This window comes from Cupressus sempervirens, chromosome 8 (assembly GCF_028749045.1).
Source record: "Cupressus sempervirens isolate cs-2001-9-10 chromosome 8, ASM2874904v1, whole genome shotgun sequence".
In the NCBI taxonomy this organism is placed as follows: Eukaryota; Viridiplantae; Streptophyta; class Pinopsida; order Cupressales; family Cupressaceae; genus Cupressus; species Cupressus sempervirens.
In genome coordinates, this window is record NC_143125.1 from 336,800,467 (window position 1) to 336,820,956 (window position 20,490).

At 36.8% G+C, this 20,490-nt stretch overlaps 1 protein-coding gene across 4 annotated transcripts in view; it reads right to left on the minus strand.

The window, feature by feature from the left end:
* Window positions 1–7,973: 7,973 nt before the first annotated feature.
* Window positions 7,974–20,490, minus strand: part of LOC149542721 (carbonic anhydrase 2-like) — a 51,597-nt gene continuing 39,080 nt past the window's right edge. For 2 of the 4 annotated variants that reach the window (XR_016355503.1, XM_089797597.1), the window contains one exon: window positions 7,974–9,237. The gene's annotated coding sequence lies outside the window, so the exon portion shown is untranslated. Of the gene's footprint in view, window positions 9,238–9,523; window positions 9,593–20,490 lie in introns of all 4 variants that reach the window. The other 2 variants (XR_016355505.1, XR_016355504.1) reach the window with 2 other exon arrangements.

Below are 20,490 nucleotides of genomic sequence, written 5' to 3' on the forward strand. Positions count from 1 at the left end.
CTTGCATTGAATTATCAACTAGGTTATTACTTGTTTCTATTTCACATTGGTATTATTGACATCTTATTTCACAATTTATTACAAATATATTACTGACCATGAAATATGATGATCTCTTTGTAGATAATGAGCTCCTCCCCTCAAACTTGTGACACAAAGCTCTTAGAAAATGAATAAACAAAACCAGTGTCGAAAAAGGGATCGTGATTATTATGCTCAGCACAAAGAAGAAATTAGTATTCATCATCATATGCAACACAAATGAAAAAAATATATGTAGCACTAATATTGGGACACCCCAGATGGATACAAACTTTGTAGTAGTCTCTAAGAAGTTTTGTACTAGGATAAATGCATCGGCAAACATTGGAACATGCAAAGTATGCAATAAATGTTACCCTAGCATGCACACCTCTTCAATAGATTGTGTCCTAGTGTGCACTAGATGTGTTCATGAAAAAGGGCAACATCGATTTGCAACATCTAATAATATGGACCCAGGAAAACAACCAAATGTGTTAAAAAAATCTAACCCAAGTTGAAGAAATGCTCATAGCATGAGTAAATCCAACAGTTCAAGTAATGCATGCCTGTGGTGGACAATATAAATATTATGGTCATACAATTATCTTTCCACAAGACATTAAATCAAAAGCGAAATACCTCCCACATAAGATTTCAGAATTGGACGTTTTAATAGTTCGACGACTCCACACCCATGGAGCTTACTATGATTGCTATGTAAGTAGGGGTCATGTTTGGGTTGCATTACAATAGAAGATAAAATATGACCTATACTATATGGATGTTCTAATAGGCAATGAATGTCTATAACAACTCCCAAATAGAAGTATAGACATTTCAAACATGCTTCATACTATTGATGTAGACAATAAACATGAGCTCTCAATTGAATTTGAAGGTCCATATGGTGAGGATGAAAATGAAAATGACATATCATACTCATCATCATTTATGGCTAACTTACCAAATAGACAGTGTGAAATAGATATCATCAAAGAAACGATGCAAATTTTTGATGCCAAGGATACTATTATTCATTGGCCTGAGCTTGATACTTCTCCAATAAATGAATACAACACTGAAGGACTTTTGGATATGGCTTTTCCCACACTCTTCCCAAGTGGTATTGCATTACCAATGCAATCCCACTATCGAGAAGTTAAGATGCATGAATATGTATTGCACTTAATGAGATACCATGATAGTAGATTTGGGAGCCATCCAAGGTTGTGCTATTTTGTACTAAATCTAATGATGTGACATCAAACTCAAGGACTCTCTTCTATTTTTGTCAAGAAAAATCTAGACAACTTCATCCCAATTACCATTGAAAACCTTCACCTACACATACAACAAATACCTGACACTCAATTGGCTAAAGAATTGATGCACTTTGGATCTTCCTTGAGGGGAACTCATGCGTATTGGAATAAACATCATGGTGAACTTTCAAATATGATCAACCAGTTAGGAACCCCTACTCTTTTCTTTGCCTTTAGTGTTGTAGATACTAAGTAGCCTGAATTACTATGACTATTTTCAAATGGCCTTCCATTAGTCCTACGAACAAATAAAGAATGCATAGACAACATTATCAATAACCCACACACCACATCATTATTCTTGCATGAAAGGTTCACAATATTCTGTAAAGAAGTATTAGAAAAATTCTTTCATGTGTCAGATTACTGGTATAGATATGAATGGCAACATCGAGGATTAGGACATATACATGGGTTCATTTGGATTCCAGGTGCACCTGACATGGATTGACTCAATTGGCATAATCAAGATGAGGTAGAACGAGCAGGGACATTCTTTGACAAATATGTCAAAGCATGGAATCCCCGCACACAATCTTGTAGAAACAACATCCAGCATCAATCTTTGCAAGAAGATCCTTATTTGTTGGATACAACTACTATCCTCTCTAGAGATATGTGTGTGGACTATGAGGAATTGATCAACCGTGTTCAATGACACACACTATAGTGAAGCAATGTACTTACGCAAATGACGTAGTATACTAGAGTGTTGCTACAAAGCCCCATGGTTAGAAAGTGTTAGTTCATCTTTGGCTTGTGATGAGTGTGAGAAAAAAATGTATATGCCAGCATAGAATGATGATAGGATGAACATACACAACCCAACTATGATTTCAAACCAGTTGTATCAAATATGCTTGTACTCAAATATATAGCAAAATATGCATCAAAGGCAAAAAGAAATTTAGAGAGTTGTATTGATATGCTAACACGCATATGCAAACAACAAGTGGGTGAAGACCGCACACTATCAGCATATCATAGATTTATGTCTGAGATTATTGCAGATCATGATATTGGTGCACAAGAGACATGTCATATGCTACAAAAGTTACCACTTGTGGTTAGTAGTCACTCTTTTATAACACTAAATGTTGGATGTAAAAATTTTCATCGGATTAACAAAAATCCAAGTGATAATACATTACTAGTGAGTTATTTGCACTCCACACAATGGCTTGTCGAGTTGGAACTTATGTCATTAATTGACACTGCTAGAGCATTCTCATTTTTGGCTACTCGCAAAAGGTGCGAGTGGAAAGTTAGAAAACAAAAGGTAATTGTCAGTGTTTTTCCTCATTTCTATTGTATCCCTGATGAGGAGTCTAAACAATTCAAGACGTTTTGTTGGAGTGAGCTACTCTTGTACAAGCATTATCGTAACATCTCTATAGATATTGGTCTCACTAAAGATAACATTGTTTCAAATTGGAAACAAATGAAATTAGATAACTACCATTTCTGGCAAGTAGACTGCCTAATAGCTACAGAGATTGACTATGAACAAGATTTAGATGATACAATTGAGGTGAATCCAAGAAGTACAAGTGAAATGAATGAATGGGAGTTTCTATCACATATGAGAGTTGTTTGTGGTGAGAACTTGAACACCCTTGAAATGCTTGGTCGACATGACTTTGATAAAATAAACAATTGGGATGAATATTCTATACCTTCCCATTTGCACAACACTACAGAGCATTTCATAAGTACGAACAAGACATCCCAGAGAGATGATCACTCCATATTACAAGAACATGCTCCACTACATCCATTAGCTCCCAAACAAAAACAAGCACTTGCAACTATTACAGATCATAACAATGAAATTTCCTCCAACCAACCCCTTTACATGATCATACAAGGAACAGCAGGCAAAAGGAAATTATACTTGATATATTGCATCGGACGTGCACTTTGGGATTTGGCATCTCAAAATAATAATCCACTCCTTACAGTTGCTCCTACAGGAATTGCGGCATTCAACATACATGCCTCAACGATACATGCTACCCTTAGAATACCAATAAGAGAAATGTACCTACTACATGGACAACCACTACTAGTCTTTCAAGAAGAGATGAGACATGTGAAATACCTCCTTATTGATGAATTTAGCTTCGTTGGGCCAAAACTTCTGAAAATAGATAGTAGATTGCGTGAGGCTTTCCCCCATCAACAAAAAAAGTACTTTGGTGGTGCTTCTATAATTCTTGTGGGTGACTTAGCCCAACTACCCCCTGTCATGGATAAACCTATTTATGCATCACTCAAATACAAAATACTTTTGGGATAAATTTACAAAGGTTATCACATTGACAAATATATTTCGCCAACAAGGTGACAGTTAGACTCAGATCGACTTTCGTCACATGTTGTACAACTTGTAAAATGCGGAATCCATTAAACAAGATTGGGAATTACTTATGCAACGTACAAATGAAAAATTATCTTCTTCCAAAAAAAGTATGTTTGATCAGTCAATGCACCTTTACTCTACAAACAATTCAATTAGGCTACACAACCAAACAATGTTAAATTACTCAATCTTCCTATTGCACTTACTATTGCCAAAAAAACACACTTACAACCAAACCTCGTTAGTGATGTCAATCACCTTCCAAAAGAAATATTGCTATGTAAAGGCCAACGAACAATGTTAACGAAAAACCTTTGGATTCAAATGGGCCTTGTAAATGGATCACTTGGGGAGGTGGTAGATATTGTGTACACACTTGGTTGTAAACCCCTAGAACTACCTCTATATGTGGTTGTACGATTTGATAATTATAATGGCCCGCTTTGGGACCAAGTCAACCGAAAAAGTTTATCTATAGCACCTATCACATTGGAAAGTTATAGACAAATACCACTATCCATGTCATGGGCACTCACCATACATAAATCCTAGGGGTTGACACTTCAAAAAACTACAATTAATAGTGGTACAACAGAACGACAAGGTTTGACTTTTACAACTATATCAAGAATTAAATCACTGGACAACCTTCGTATAGAGCCACCATTCTCCTTTGAGCGATATTCAAGAATGAAGGATAACCCATATACCATTATCAAAAAACAAGAATCATGACTACAACTCTCCCTCTAGAGTGGTTAGGTATTAAATAGCATCTTTTCCCTTACTTTATAGAACTTTGTTTGTGTTAACTTCATTGGTTTTAGAATTGGATGCATTTATTCATTTCAATATCATCTTTCCCTAATGTTTATAGTTGTGATATAGGCATGTTGAAAAGATACCTCATGTGGTTATTCGACAGCTCGCATTCAGATGTTCTCTTATTCGACTGTTGTGCATGGAGAGACCCTCTGTATTCACATCAATGTATGTCAAGGGGAGGGATGAGGTTTTGATCGCATCAAAGTATTTTAGTTGAATAAGCTCCTCAATTCAAAAAGGAGATTACATTTCAAAGTTCCAAACTTTATGGCAACTAAACATCTTTATTGCAAATAATGAATTATTGGATATGACCTTGACTTAGAATTTTATCTTATGATGTACAGATTTGTGTGTGATCATGTTTAAGAACACATTTTTTATTTCTTTAGAGATGTGTTATTCTCTCAAATGCCACACAATATTGCCTGTATCATAATCTTGCGTCATATGATAAAAAAAAATACGGACATGTATCTCACATGTATTACCGCATTTTTGCACTATCGACATACCCCTTGCTCCTTCGGGTGCAAGTGCTAGTTAATACTTCTCGTAATGGTGTACCCTGAGCTCTATGCAACACGGTTGTGATTCCCTTAACGGTACATATGTAGACGTCTGCTACATCTTTATGTTTTCTTTCATACCATGCAACATGATTATTCTTCAGAAACCTACTTCAGTCATTCTGATTTTATTCCGTTATTGCAAATATATGTATCCTCAAGCTTGTTTGATTATTATAATGAGAATAATCAGGCAAAGTAAGTGCTCGCTGCTATTTTTAAAAATTTGTAAGATATGAGTCTAGGTTTTAACTCTTTAGAGATAACTTTTCCGTGCTCTCGTTATGTATATAATTTTTAAAAGTGACTACTTCGTTCTGTTTTTGTAAGCCAGATCTCTGAGGAAATTAGGGTCTTTCCAGCATGTTCTGTTATGAAATTTTCTTTTCCTTTTTACCTTCCAGAAAACATGTTTCCAATTGCTAACACCAATTGAAAAAGGTTTAATAGTCCAATAGTTTCTTTCTGTTATTTTTTCTTATAAAAAGAAAGAACCCGTTCAAAATTTCAAAACTGGAATTTTATCTATATTTATCTTGCTCAAGGGAGTGGCAGTCAAAGATTCACTTCTCATGCACATAGAAAATGCCAGACCAAACACATTATCCAGCAAATAACTACCTCCAATTTATCGAACAATGATATCAAAATTGTCATAAAAGATTTCTAATATAGAATCAAACGGGCACAGGTTTCATAATGAAGGCAAATCATCAATATAATAACAAATTAATCCTCGGATTATTATAATACATGTATGGCAAATATTCAGACTCTTCAGCATGATGATCAGTTCAAAAAAAGGCTTAAAGAACAAAAATGTCCTCTATAAGATCAAACAACCTGTACCTCAAACATTCAGACTTGTGTCAAACTGCATGTGCTTCATCCAAAAATGGCTTTGATGTACAAGAATATCCTTCCTTCAGTACATCTTGTGGCTTCAATCAAATAAGCAATGGACATTCGCATTCTTTACATCAGTTTTACTCTTAAAGAAACATCTTCCATGTCTACATCAGCAGAATGGAAAGTTCACATACACTAGTATTCATAATCAATTTACATAGGACAAACAAGAATAACATTTCTACAGAAATTGTCAAAAAGGTCTAGCAGATAAGTAATAAAATAAATTAAAATACCCATACATCTCCACCTCGTTAAAATCATATCAACATGAAACAATTCCATTTTTGGTCAGGAACCCTTTTGGCACAGTGTAGTACATGGTGGCTGGAACCAAATCTCCTATCCCTTGGGCTAACGACATGATGGTTTACATCAATATTCAAAATAGCCACTAGTTCCTCCCTGTTTTACATTAGTTATGCGTGGTTGGCTGTATGGGCCCTATGGGGTGCCCCATCTGTAGTAAACCCAAAGTAGAACCAGGAATCATATGCCTGGGTGAATGAACTTTTGAGAATAGGGACCATGTGGAGGAGATAACGCAAGAGAGTTCCCACCTATGGGAGGCCCCATAGAATTGACCGAGGCTGCTCCTCACATTGATAACGGATGCACAAAACCTTGATATTGGCTAATACCAACAGGCATTGAAGGGTTCCCAGTTTGTAATGGCAGAAGCTTGTTGCAGAGGAGGCATCACCTGTTAGAATATATAGTCCACTGATATAACTGAGAGGGGGCAGGAGGATGGATCAGTTATCCAACTATCATCACAATCATTAACTTTAAACAAACTTAACCATGTGAGTAATATAAACTGAAACCACAACAAAATACTCACGCACAATTTACACCAGATATGTTAGGAAACGCTTGATCAGAGGGAAAACCTCGGTGGGAATGGTACCCACAAGATGATAGACTAATATAAATATTCCTCTTTTAGAGGATAGACCCTGTTAAGAGTCTGTTAGAACATTCAGTACATATGAGTCCCTGCCAGGAAACTCCCCCAATATAGTATCATCAACATTCATGCTAACATCACCTACACAGTACACTTGTTATATGTTGGATGCAGGACCCTCTCTTCTCCTTGTTCCCAGATGTAAGCCTCCAAAAATATTTTTCAGCATGGGTTGCCACCTGAGTTGGTGTCATTGAGATGAATAAGTTTCTTCAAACACGTCTGCAATCACCTTTTCCATACTTATCAAGACCCAAAAAAAACAGTTTGCATCACAGACACAAGCAAACTGATTAACTATGGTCGCTTAGTCTAATAAAGTGTGCCAAATATTTTCAATAAATGTAAATCAGAAATGCCTGCAGATGTAATAACTCTAATACTCTTCCCACAAAGTACCAAAACAATTTATAGAATTATTTTTTTAACTTTTCACCTTTCAATGTTAAGCAATAAGATGAATATTTTTTCTTCTCCAAGAGATTATGGAAACCTTTTTTTAATCTGTTGGCTTAAATCAACTATTTTTATCATTGGAAACTGAAGTCTGCATGCTCAAGGAAGAACAAGGCTATTAAACTTGGAATTCCTGATTTTTAAAAATTTGCAGCCTTCAAGAAATGGTTCAAACCCCATAGCTGTAGATATGGCAGAGTGAGTCCACCAACTTATCAAGCAAACAAAGCAATTCTCAAAATGAAATCAAACAGCATAAATGCTAGATTTTATCTTTCATCTATTGCAAAACCAATCTCCAGATGAGTGTGATTTGATTTTCAAAAAAGACATGAACATCACTAATTAGCTATCAACAAGACCATGAATTTTACCAATGACGAAAGGAAAATTAGGGATCAAATGCATTTGGGTCCTTACAGGATAAACAATGTTGTTACTTCCAGCCAATCTAGTGAAGGTTATCTAGCAAATGTTATCTAAATACTTTGATTTTACCTTCAAAAAAATCTAGTAAAGTCATTGTTCACATGAGATGCTATAAAATATTGCTCAACTGTACAATATGTCCATTCATTAGTCATTACATCCCATTAAGCCACACACTACCAGAAAAACACAACCATCAAGTTTAATTTCAGAGGCACTCCCATACATGTTAGGATTTCACAAGAAGAAGATTCTTCAAGGCACATGACATAATCTGTCCATGACAGGAACAACTTAATACACATCCAATAATGGAGTAAAATGTGGGGAGCACAGGCTCTGCTGCCTTTGTGAAAGCTTTTCATGATTCGCCAAATGAAAAAATCTATATAAGGTCGCTTGCCATGGTTTATCTCTGTACTATATGGAGTCCATCTGCAATTCCAAGTTCCATTCTGCTAACTCATACAAGAATTTACCAATGTCTATTCTCAATCAGCGTAATCAAGAACTCCCTTGTGCTGATTTCAGCAGAGCTCTACTTGTATCTGAAAAGAATTGATGACTTTCAAGAATGACTCTAGAATCAAGCCCTGTGGATGCACAGATGCTCCAATGCCACAGTGGTATGGTACTCTAATTCACCAAATGGGCAAGTCATTACAAACATAAAATATTGATCCCATTCAATGTTTTGATTCATCTTTCTTTTGCACATAACGCAGTACTGTTCTCAGTTTCATTTGATTCTCTCATACAAGCGATTCCTCAACAACCATTCACAATCAGCAAAATTCAGACATCTCCTCTGATAATCACAACACAGATGTTTGTTTTGCACAGAGATGATTAATAGGCCTTCAGACAATGGCAAGTCGCTTACTTCAAGATTCTGCAACAATTGTGTCATGTGGTCAATGTTATAGCTTCAGTCAGATTGATGCTCTCAGTAAATCATAGTAAACTGATATGTATGACAGCAAGCAAATCATATATATATATATATATATAAAATTCAGATTTGTGCCTCATTATACATATGATTTATTCGATGGTTTAATTGATTTACTAATCTGCCTGTAGTAGATCGCACACCATATTATTGCTCATATATATCATGCCCGATCGAGCCTTGCATTATGAAATCACCGAAGATCATTGACAAGTTATATCAGTTAATTGAACACTTGTTAGTGCTAACAAATTGTTGCAAGAGTCATGACCACATAAGGCCATTATTCTGCGTAGTCGTGCCCTTCCAAGATGATATATATGTTGTGTATTTTTGGCAGAAAGGATATCAATCACAAAGGCAATACCCTTCTCTGCAATATAAACTACATTCTCCATAGTGCAGCAATCAATTCATTCCTGCAGATACAATATCAATCAGTATTATAATTGTTATATAAGACGAAGAAATATAATTCTGAGTATTCAGAATTCTTTTCATAAATTGCAGTAGTGATAGTTTAGTAAAAAGACTATTACAGATCTGCAAATTCAAAGTAGAACTTAATATTTGTCTGAAAATAAACTTGAATTGAAATCATTTTTATACTCTATCTGTGATCCTTAATTCTTAACATGGTATCAGAGCCGAACTGATAGAGATCAAATAAAGACAGTGAAATTTCAATTAAAATTTCAGACTTACATTCATTCAAAAGAGTAATCATGGTAAACGGTGTCAAACTCAAGGACAGACTTGAAGGAGTATCAAAATCTGTTTCACGGAGAATTCGAATAATGGTAATTCTTCGAGAACTTGAGCTAGAATCATATGTAGAAGAAAATAGATCAATGCCAGATAATGATCCAGATAAAACAATACGGAAAAGACATAACAATAAGGCTTAGTTGTCGATTCGTGAAACGAATCCAATTAGGGCAAGTGAATCGGATCCGTGGATTCTGGACTTTTTCTTTCCATATTATGATTCGTGGAGGATTCGTGTGTGTGTCTATATATATAACATAATTCTAAAACTAAATCATTCCATAGTATGAATCTATGATTCTAGTATGGATCTATGACTCTAGTAAACTTGATAATTGATCTATTTTCACAATTATTTAGAAAATCAACACATTCTAGTATGAATCTATGATTCTAATGTGGATCTATGAATCTAGTATACTTGATAATTTATCTAATTCTGCAATGGATCCTTGGGCTATGGCTTGGATCCGGGCAGGATCCTTGAGATCCATAGGCATAATCAAGGATCCTACCCAGATCCTCACCGATCCAAGCCCAGGTCCAAATCCAGATCCAACTTGTATATGATGAATCCGGTAACTAAGCAATAAGGCCATGAAAAATATAATTTATTATTGATGTTGTTAAGGATCATATACTTCCAACCATATCAAAATTAAGAACTGCTTATGATATGTTAATGACTATTCAAAATACACATGAGATCAATAATACGAGCAAATTGCTCACCTTAAAACAACAACTTTTGCATATCAAGATGAATAAATGAGAAACAATTACACCTTATTTTACGAGAATTTCAGAATTGAAAGATCAACTTTCAACTGTTGGAAATAATATAGATGATATGGAACTATCCCTAATAGCCCTTAAATGGTTATTAACTATTTGGGAATCCTTTATTCAAGGTATTAGTGCTCAGCCTACTTTACAAAAATTTCATCAACTTAAGAATGCTTGCGCTCGGGAAGAATCAAGACTAATTACGAGAGGGGTCTGTCCAATAAAGAGGGAGAAATACAAGCCCTACATGCTAACTCAAACAATAAAGGGAAGAAAAGAAATTTCAAATGAAAAAGAGGGAAGAACAATCAAACCTACAAAAATAGAGATTTGTCTAAAATACAATTTACAAGTGTGATAAATTTGGACACACTCACAAGTACTACCTAGAAAGGAAGAAAGCTCAAGCCTCTATGGTTGAACTCAAGGAAGCAGAAAATCCACTATTCTTCTTAGCCTTATCAAGTGAACTAAACTCAAACAAGAATAATTGGATAATCAATAGCGAAGAAAAGCATCTCAACCAAAGAACCAAAACTCAGAATCGGCAAGGCCTACTTGACTCATGAATCAACTCGGAATCAACTACGAATTGGCTATGAATCGACAAAGTGAAAAAACCCTTCAAATTTAGAGATTTTAACAATCTAAAACTTATTTCATGCACCCTTTATTGCATTTAACTTAAACACACTATAACATCATCAAATAGAAACTAACATACATAAACAAGGAACATAAATGATAAATTCATCACATGCATAAAATTTAAATTATGGTTGAAAGAAATAGAAAACATAATCATATGGCATAGATATATAGAACTATAAATGTTGTCAAATCATAAATGTATGTAAAACCCATGAAACCAATGACATTAAATGTTCCATGAAACATGTAATCTCTAATAGTAAAGTGTAAATAGTAACACTATAACTTTGAATACAAATAGCTTGATATCTTTACTTCTAATCATTGGAAAGTGTTAATTCTTTAGCTTTTGTTAGTGCATTGAATTATCTTTCCATTGGTTTTTGATCTCATGTTAAGTGGCTTTGTATTTGAGAAGAAATGGCAAGCCCTAGAGCAAGAATTCATTGAAAATTAATGAATATAATTTTTATTGCTTGGATGATACGATATATGATATATTTGATCTAATGAAAAGTTATAAATGTTGCATATGATTGAAAAAGGCTAAGGAAGATCTAATTAATCTTCTAAGAATGTTGGAGTTCATGGTATGTCCGATCAAGGAAGGTATTCTCAAAGTTATTTATATGTTTCCAAAACACCAATATCTGCTGATCGAACAATAAAAAATTTAAATAATCATAACTCATAATTGAGATGCAACCAACAAAAAGAATTGATTTTTTTTTTGCCAAATCCTGAGGCACATAACTCGGTGACAGACAAAAATTTCCTAAACTAGCGATTCAAGTGATTTATGCCTCAAAAATTGCCAAGGCAATTCAACAAGTTAGGATAAAGAGGGTCAAGTCGAATCGCCTAATCACCTGAATTGGAAGAATTGCAGTGATTCTCGTTACTTGGTCACCATGCATAACTGGATTCAAAGACCAATTTGAAATTTTTGAAGGACACTCAAGTGAAGAGGTCACAATAGGGGATAACTCCACCTATCCAGTGAAAGGAATTGGCACCTATTCAATCAAATTAAAAACAGGAGTTACACTACAATTGAAAGAAGTACTATTTATACCAGACATCAACAGAAATATGGTCTCCATTTCTAGACTAGTATATCAAGGATATCGTGTCACTTTTCAAGAAGATAAAGTACTATCCTAGCCTAAAAATTCTAACATCAAGAGATGGAAGCTTATATAAACTCTGTAAAGATCTAAATCATGAAGTTTCCAAAACCGATGAAATTTGGCATAGAAGGTTAGGACAACTCCATTTTTGTGCCCACCCTCCATAGAAAAAATTGTGACAGGATTACCAAATCTAAAATCGGAATATAATGGAGCCTACAAAGGATGTGCCTTATGAAAGAATTCCAAAAGATATTTCTCATATAGTGAACATAAACCAAAAGTAGTTGGACTAGAACTGATGCAGGAGCATCTAGAGGTATAAGGGCAATCCTGTGTCACCCAAAAAAATGTACTTAGACTTAGTTTCTGTTTCATGTCTTTACATTTTTGGATACCCATTTGGCTCAAATAAAGGTTCCAACTCTCATAGTTCAACTATCAATGCGTTTGAAAATCCCGAAAAAATAGGAGCATGTATTTGGGCCATCATTTCGGTAAACTAGAAGGTGTGAATTGGCCAAATGAATGTAATCATGATTTAGAGCATTCCAGAAAAAAAATCAGGTCAATAGGCCCCACGGTTTGAAAGTTATTGCAATTTTTCGAGTTTTGGAGACCTCCTAAGAATGTTTCAAAGTCAGGTTTGGGGCATTAAATGACCTCGAAAGGGTCGAAAAATGGGGGACGAGCAAAGCTGGTCCATAGGGCTATAAAGCGCTTCGAGAGCTTTCCGAAAATGTAAACGGTTCGTCAATCGGAGCTACGGTTCAAAAGTTATGCCTCCCGGAAGTTCGGTTACCGTTTCTGGATTCTTCTAGATTTGCACCGACTTCTAACGTAGCTTCCGGAACTTTCTATTTCGTCGGTGGATGCCTACTAGCACTTTCTAGAATGTACTCCTAGTCCTTAACCCTCCGGGGTCTATTTAAGGAGATTTCTGGCATTGTAAAAGGCAGTTCGGAGTGGAGTTTGAGAGGAGGTACTGTAAGGAGAAATTATCTCCAGATTTATGCTATTGTAAGCCCTTAGGGCATGTTTTGAAGATTATTTTCTCTGTACTGTTGTACTAGCTTATTTTCTCAGTTAATATAATTTTCCCTTTCTGTTGGTTCCATTCTGTTCTTGGGTTGTGTCTCCATCAAGTGGTATCAGAACGGGTTTTCCTGAGTGTGTAGACAGAGCGCCGACTGTGAGGCAGTTTGCACCAGGACTGTGTGGTTGTGGGTTCGAGTTAGAAGATGCCTCCACGAAGAGAGCGTGGCGGAAGGGCCAGAGTTATTGATCCTGAGGAGGTTAGAGCCCTCCAAAGGCAAGTACAAGCATTGCAAGAGGAGCTTCGTAGAGGAGCAAATGTTGTTGCAGGTGACAACAATGAGGATGACAATGAAGAGGAAGTAATGGGACCAGAAGAGGAAGTTGACGGGGAAGTTCTGAATCTTGTAGAGGAAAGGCTTTTTAGGGCCATTACTAAGTTTGGGAAAAGACCTACAATTCAAGCGGGTATATTTTCAGGAAATTTGAAACCAGATGAGTTGATCAATTGGATCAATGAACTGGAAGAATACTTTGAGTATGAGGATATAAGGGACCCAGATAGGGTTAAGTTTGCAAAGGCCAAACTGAAAGGCCATGCCAAAATCTGGTGGCAAGAGGTTCAACTGGAAAGACTTAGAAGAGGAAAGGAGAAGATCACAAGATGGGATCGCATGGTGGACAAATTGAAGAAGCAGTTCATTCATGTGGACTACGAGCTTGATCTGTTTAAGAAGATGCATGGGTTAAAGCAAGCAGGAAAATCAGTCCAAGAATATACAGAGGAGTTTTACCGACTCTTGATTAGAGCGGGGCATGCAGAAGCAAATAAGGAGAAGGTTGCTCGTTATATCAGTGGGTTGTGACCTAGCATCCAGGAGGAATTAAGTCTGGTAAGAATGACCAGCGTTGAAGAAGCATACCAGTTTGCCCTACGAGTTGAAGAGAAGCTGAATAAAAGGTTTGAAGGAAGACAAAGAGGGCGCGGTCAAGGAGGAAGGGGAAGCGGTAGATCATCTGGAGGCCGCAATGAAACCCAAAAGAAAAATGAAGATGTGGGTACTAGCAGAAACCAGAGGAATGAGGGTTTCAACCGCTCCCATGATCAAGACTTTGGAAATCAAAGAGGAAGAGGTAGAGGACGTGGACAAGGAAGAGGAGGCTTCCGTGGTACCTGTTTCCATTGCAATGAAGAAGGTCATCGTGCCTTTGAATGCCCTCAACGACAAGGAAGGACAGATAGGAGAGCTGAGGGCCAAGCTAGGGTTGCTCATGTGGATGAGGATGCACAATCATCACATTCAGAGGATGCAGAAAGAGGAGAGACCTTGGTAAATGAAAGAGTCCTACTAAGTGGTGAGAATGAACCAGGACAACGAAGGAGGTTGTTCCGTACCAGATGCAAGTGTGAGGATAAATGTTGTGATGTGATCATTGATGGTGATAGCACTGATAACTTGGTATCAGAAGAGATGGTCTCTAAGCTGAAGCTCAAGAGGGAGAAACATCCCCAACCCTATCGGATTTTTTGGGTAAAAGATGATCATAAGGTCCTGGTAAGTGAACAATGTTTAGTAAAATTCAAAATTGGGAGTTACCATGATGAAGTTCTCTGTGATGTTATTTCGATGGATGTTTGCCATTTATTGTTGGGTAGACCATGGCAGTTTGATAGACATGCAATACATGATGGACATGCAAACACATACTCTCTGACAAAGGATGGAGTTCGCCACAAATTGAAGCCCATGAAAAAGGAAGGTGAAAAGGTATGTAGTAGTGCTAGGATTTGTCTTGTTGATGGAAGGAAGTTTTTAGATGGCATGAAACATCAGTATATATGCTATGCTTTGATTCCTAGGAAAGATAAAGAAGGTAGTAGTGAAATACCATTTGAAGTTTCAGATTTACTAGGGGAATTTGGAGATATTATCTCTGATAATGTTCCTGATGGATTGCCACCAGTAAGGCAAATCAGTCATCAGATAGATCTGATTCCAGAAGCTAGTTTTCCTAACAAGGCTACTCACAGGATGACTCCTACTGAAACAAAGGAGCTAAATAGACAGGTTCAGGAGTTGTTGAGGAAGGGCTTGATTCGAGAGAGCCTGAGTCCATGTGCAGTACCTGCAGTACTTGCACCAAAGAAGGATGGAGAGTGGAGGATGTGTACAGATTCTCGAGCTATAAATAGGATAACCATCAAGTACCGGTTTCCTTTACCAAGGATGGATGATCTTATGGACTGCTTGAGTGGAGCTCAGTACTTCACAAAGATAGATCTGAAGAGTGGCTATCATCAGATACGGATTCGAGAAGGAGATGAGTGGAAAACAGCCTTCAAGACCAAGGAGGGTCTTTATGAGTGGTTAGTCATGCCCTTTGGATTGACGAACGCCCCAAGCACCTTCATGCGGCTCATGAATGAGTTACTTAAGAAGTTGTTGGGAAAATTTGTTATTGTCTATTTGGATGATATTTTAATTTTCAGCAAGACTTTGGAAGAACATTTACTGCATATTCGTAGTGTCCTTGAAAGGCTAAGGGAAGAGAAACTGTTAATTAATCTAAAGAAGTGTGTCTTTGCAAAAAGGGAGTTAGTCTATTTGGGATTTGTTATATCACCTGAAGGTCTCAAAATGGATCCAAAGAAGGTAAAAGCCATCTTGGAATGGCCTACTCCAAGGTCTGCTACTGAGGTAAGATCATTTCATGGTCTGGTTAGTTTTTACAGGAAGTTTATTAAGAATTTCAGTGGCATATGTGCACCCCTAACTGATACAATAAGAGGGGATAGAAAAGAGTTCAAATGGACTGCAGAAGCTGCGAGAAGTTTTGAATTGCTGAAGAAGAAGGTGACTGAACAGCCTGTGTGGGCACTTTCAGATTTTAGAAAAGTATTCCAGGTGGATTGTGATGCTAGTGGTAGCGCTATTGGGGCTGTATTAAGCCAAGAAGGTAAGCCTATTGCATATTTTAGTGAAAAATTGAATGATGCAAAGAAGAAGTATTCTATTTATGATCAAGAGTTCTATGCAATAGTTCAGGCCTTAAAGAAATGGAGGCATTATTTATTGCCAAAGGAATTTGTTTTGTATACTGATCATCAGGCATTACAGTACCTAAATAGCCAAGGTAAATTGAATCAGAGGCGTATGAAGTGGGTAGAATTCTTGCAGAGTTATACATTTGTGTTGAAGCATAGAAGTGGAAAATCTAACAGGGTTGCAGATGCACTAAGTAGGAGACAGTTGTTGCTTACAACAATGCAGGTTGAAGTAGTTGGGTTTGATGAACTCAAGAATTTGTACCCCGAGGATCCTGATTTTGCTGAAGCATGGAAAGTTTGTAAAGAACCTGTTGCTATAGATAGAACCAAGTGGTTAGACTATTTGATTCAGGATGGCATGTTGTTCAAAGGTAGTCAATTGTGCATTCCAAGGAGTTTCATGAGGGAAAATTTGATTAAGAAGAAACACAGTGGAGGGATGGCAGGACATTTTGGTCGAGATAAGACCATTGCCATTCTTAGAGAACATTATTTTTGGCCTCAAATTTCACAGGATGTGAAGAAGTTTGTACAGAGTTGCCAAGTTTGTCAAGTTGCCAAGGGGTTTAGTCACAATACTGGCCTATATCAGCCATTGCCTGTTCCATCAAGGCCATGGGAGGACATAAGTATGGATTTTGTTCTTGGATTGCCAAGGACACAAAGGGGTAATGACTCAGTATTCGTGGTGGTTGATAGGTTCTCCAAAATGGCACATTTCATTCCATGCCACAAAACTCATGATGCTGTCCATATTGCAGACTTGTTTTTCAAAGAGGTGGTAAGACTACATGGTCTTCCAAGGAGTATAGTTTCTGATAGAGATACTAAATTTGTGGGGTATTTCTGGAGGACATTGTGGAAAAAGATGAGAACAGACTTGAAATTCAGTTCCACGCATCACCCACAAACTGACGGCCAAACAGAAGTGGTAAACAGAAGTCTGGGCAATTTGCTGAGATGTTTAGTTGGGGATAGGCCCAAGGGATGGGATTTGATTCTACCACAAGCAGAGTTTGCTTACAATAACTCTATAAATAGGAGTACTGGAAAATCACCATTCCAAATTGTATATGGGAATAGCCCAAGGACTGCACCAGAGCTGAGGAAAATAGAACAAGGGGAGAGGAAAAGTGCTGAAGCTGAGGAATTTGCTGAACATATCAAGCGTCTACATGAGGAGGTTCAGGCACACATAACCAAAATGAATCAAGAGTATAAAGCTAGGGCTGATCAAAGAAGAAGACATAAGGAATTCCAAGTAGGAGATTTAGTCATGGTACACTTACGAAAAGAAAAATTTCCAGCCGGTACTTACAACAAGCTGAAAATGAAAAAATTTGGCCCCTGCAAAGTTTTGAAGAAACATAACTCAGGAAATGCATATGAGGTGGAGCTGCCAGATGGTATTCACATTTCTCCCATTTTCAACATTGCAGATTTAACAGAGTATCATGATGATGGTGCAGATGAGGAGCCGGTTTTAGAGCCATGTCCAATTCCTGCTTCTAAGAAGGAGGAGATAGAAGACATTCTAGATCATCGTGTGGGTAGGAGTACCAGAAACAGGTAGTATGAAGAGTATTTGGTCAAATGGAAAGGACGGCCGATCGAGGACTCAACTTGGATTTCAACAGCTGAGGTTTTCCATTTGGGATTTCCTCTACCATCCGTAAAGTGACAGGGTCACTTTTCAATCTACCCTGGGTGTCTGATGCAGGAGCATCCAGAGGTATAAGGGCAATCCTGTGTCACCCAAAAAAATGTACTTAGACTTAGTTTCTGTTTCATGTCTTTACATTTTTGGATACCCATTTGGCTCAAATAAAGGTTCCAACTCTCATAGTTCAACTATCAGTGCGTTTGAAAATCCCGAAAAAATAGGAGCATGTATTTGGGCCATCATTTCGGTAAACTAGAAGGTGTGAATTGGCCAGATGAATGTAATCATGATTTAGAGCATTCCAGAAAAAGAATCAGGTCAATAGGCCCCACGGTTTGAAAGTTATTGCAGTTTTTCGGGTTTTGGAGACCTCCTAAGAATGCTTCAAAGTCAGGTTTGGGGCATTAAATGACCTCGAAAAGGGTCGAAAAATGGGGGATGAGCGAAGCTTGTCCATAGGGCTATAGAGCGCTTCGAGAGCTTTCTGAAAATGTAAATGGTTCGTCAATCGGAGCTACGGTTCAAAAGTTATGCCTCCCGGAAGTTCGGTTACCTTTTCTGGATTCTTCTAGATTTGCACCCACTTCTAACGCAGCTTCCGGAACCTTCTATTTCGTTGGTGGATGCCTACTAGCACTTTCTAGAATGTACTCCTAGTCCTTAACCCTCCAGCGTCTATTTAAGGAGATTTATGGCATTGTAAAAGGCAGTTCGGAGTGGAGTTTGAGAGGAGGTGCTGCTGTAAGGAGAAATTATCTCCAGATTTATGCTATTGTAAGCCCTTAGGCCATGTTTTGAAGATTATTTTCTCTGTACTGTTGTACTAGCTTATTTTCTCAGTTAATATAATTTTCCCTTTCTGTTGGTTCCATTCTGTTTGTGGGTTGTGTCCCCATCAAGAACTTATCCACACTGATTTGTTTGGTCCAATGTCAATACCCTCATTAGGGGGATTTTTGTATTATGTGAATTTTGTTGATGACTACTCTAGGAAAACTTGTATTTATTTCCTAAAATTAGAAGCTTTATAATCCACAATAGAATGGAGTAGCAAAAAGGAGAAATAGAACTATCATTGAAGTCGCTAAAGTCATGACATCTCATTCTAGGTTAAAGCCTCAAATACAACAATATACATCCGAAATATATGTCCTCATTCAATCTTAGAAAAAATAATGCCCGAAGAAGCCTTTATAGGAAACAAACCAGATTTAAGTCACTTCAGAATTTTTGGTTGTCTTTGTTTATATTCATGTTCTTAAAGAAAAAAGGTTCAAACTAGAACCCTCTTGGAAGAAAGGCATATTTGTTGGTTATAGTGAATCCTCTAAAGGCTACAGAGTTTATATTCTAGGAAAAAGAACTATTGAGATCAGCAGAGATGTTAAATTTGAATATGTTGCATACAAACTCTCTAAGAATATTGAAGAATCAAATGATGAACCAACTACAAAATTAGATGAAAACCCTATAGTTGAGGCTCAGTGAGAGAGTTGTTCAGAAGATCGTGAACATTTATAATCTAATACTAAAAATGCTAAAATCCCTAACAAGAAAAGGCCACTATGGGTAAGCAAGATGATTTAAGAAAATAATGTAGCATATGATGAAATCTTTAGAGAAAGTAAGAAAACATGAAGTCATTCATGTTATGTTGCTCTTATAATTGAGCTCACCAATTCTAAACCATCAAATGTTGAAGAAGCCTTAACATGTCAAGCTTGGAAAGATGGGATGATTGAGGAATACTAATCTATGTTAAAAAATGATATCTAACATGTCATACCTAGACCTAAGGACAAATCAGTTGTCTCCTCAAAATGGTTATTCAAAATCAAACATGCACCAAATGGAAGTAATGCAAAACACAAAGCCAAATTCGTTGCTAGGGGTTTTTCTCAAAAGGATGGAATTGACTATGAAGAGACTTTTGCTCTTGTTTCTCAATATATCTCTATAAGAGCCATCATGTCATTACAGGATCCAAAGAATGGAAGATACATCAAATGGACATAAAGTTCGCTTTTCTAAATGGTGTTATTGATGAAGTATATTTAGAACAACCAAAAGGCTTTATCGCTTGTGACAAAAACTCCTGTGTGTAAACTGAAGAAAGACCTCTACGACCTTAAATAAGCCCCCAAGGCATGGTATGAAAGAATAGGCAATTACCTTACCAAACTAGGATACTCCAAAAATGCAGCAGATCCTAATATATACCTCAAAGTATCAAATGGTGACATGTTAATACTTGTTCTCTATGTTGATGACTTACTAATAACAGAGGAAGATTATCTCATTATAAAATGCAAACAGGATCTTTCGTTTGAATTTGATATGAAAGATATGGGTCTTTTGCAATATTTTTTGGATTTAGAAGTATGGCAAAAGGAGAACTACATTTTTCTAAATCAAGGAAAATATACAATTGACATCTTGACCAAATTTGGGATGGATTGTAAACCATTATCCACTCCAATGGAGACAAATCTCCACAAATCTGAACCTACAAATCCCACATACTACAGATAGATAATTAGATCCTTAATGTGTTTGGTGAATACTCAGCTTGATATGTGTCATGCAACAA